Consider the following 2010-nt stretch of genomic DNA (forward strand, 5'->3'; position numbering starts at 1 on the left):
CGGGAGCTCTGCAGGCTCTCTCGGTGCTCGGGGGTTTTGGGATGTTCCCGGGTTCCAGCAGGGACAGCCCCTGCCCCAGCAGGACCGTGCCAGGCTCTGAGCCCCGGGGTGCTGGGCTTTGCTGGGCTCTGGGAGCGCTGGGGCTCTGTTTGCTCTTCGGAGATGATGTTTTTCCTTATTCACAGCTCCTCGTTCGCTTGGTTCTTTAAATATTTCCTCCAACTTTTACAAAATAAAGTTTTGTTTCTTTACCAGGACGCTGCCCAGCGTTGCCTTTGTGCAGCAGGAATGGGGTCTGGTTTGGTTGTGGGTTCCAGAGCCCCCATGGACCCCGTTTCCCATTTTTGGGGGCTCAGAGCTGCCTGTCCCTCCCTTGGCTGCAGCATTTGTGCAGCTGATAAAGCAGGGCGTGTTTGTGACTCTCCCTCAGGCAGAGGATTTATTTCTCAAACCCTCGTTTCACCCCAAGGCCCGCTGTAGGGGGGCTCAGGGGTGGATTGGCCCTGCCTGAACCCACAATTCTGTCCCCAAATTCGGGTGGAAGGGGCTGGTGGCACTCGTGGGATGGTGACACTAGTGGGATGTCACTTGTCATTCTGCGCTGTCCCCTCAGTGCAGTGAGCACTGCACCCCTGGCTGGCTGCCAGCTCCTCTTACCTTCAGAGCTCACCACGACGTTCTCCAGCAGATTTACTCTCCTGCACCCTAAATTTGCCCTCTTAATTGCTTTTCCCTGCTCAAAGACAGCAGGGTTGGACAGGATCCAGCCCTGAGCGTGAATAACCCACGTGCAGGGCACTCCCAGCACGAGGTGGGCACTGCAGAGGAGACAGAGCTGGGTAAAGTCTCAGGAAAAACCCGCCCTGGGGGACGAGCAGATGGGAGAATCTCTGTGTTCTGCAGCTGAGATGGAAAACGTGCTCGTAAAAATCCCGTAAAATCTGCTCTTGGCGTGCTCCTGGCTCTGTCCTTTGCCCAAGGCCAGTGGGATCCCACTGTCAAGGGTGTCACACCCCGAAAATCCCAGAGCTGATGGACTCTCCTGTCTCCCTGCATCCACCTCCTCCAAGATCATCCCAGTGCCAGTCACAACCCTACAGATGTCCTCACCACATTCTTGCCGTGTTTGGAAAATATTCAAACTCTTCTGCTGCCATAAGCAAATATTTACTCTGGTGGAGGCTTTTTGATGACAAACATATGCKCTCTCTTTGATTCCCCGATGTTTCAAGATTATTTCTTCAAGTCAAGGAACGGAATTTAAAGACAACAGCAAGAGAATTCTCCTTCCCTGTAATTACTGAGTGTCAGAGCAGCTGTCGTTCTGCCAAGAGCTCTTGGAAGAGTGATGCTGGAATTCCGTGAAGGGTGGAATTTTGTGAAGGATGGAATTCCGTGAAGGATGGCATTCCATGAAGGATGCAATTTTATGAAGGATGCAATTTTATGAAGGATGGAATTCCATGAAAGATGGAATTCCGTGAAGGGTGGAATTTTGTGAAGGATGGAATTTTGTGAAGGATGGAATTCCGTGAAGGATGGAATTTTGTGAAGGATGGAATTCCACAAAGGACGGATTCCATGAAGGATGCAATTTTATGAAGGATGCAATTTTATGAAGGATGGAATTCCATGAAGGATGGAATTTTGTGAAGGATGGAATTTCATGAAGGATGGAATTCCGTGAAGGATGGAATTCCATGAAGGATGGAATTTTATGAAGGATGGAATTCCATGAAGGATGGAATTTCGTGAAGGATGGAATTCCATGAAGGATGGAATTTTGTGAAGGATGGAATTCCGTGAAGGATGGATTCCATGAAGGATGGAATTTTGTGAAGGATGGAATTCCGTGAAGGATGGAATTTCATGAAGGATGGAATTCCGTGAAGGATGGAATTCCATGAAGGAAATCCATGAAGGAAATTGGTCCCCTTTCAGCGGGGCAGAGTTTTCCTCCTGGCTGAAGGTGTGTGAAGCTGAGCAGGGCGCGTGCTCCGGGCGTGATCC

The sequence above is a fragment of the Malurus melanocephalus genome, unplaced genomic scaffold (genome assembly GCF_030028575.1).
Source record: "Malurus melanocephalus ecotype Western Australia unplaced genomic scaffold, MMel_1.1 scaffold_266, whole genome shotgun sequence".
Lineage (NCBI taxonomy): Eukaryota > Metazoa > Chordata > Aves > Passeriformes > Maluridae > Malurus > Malurus melanocephalus.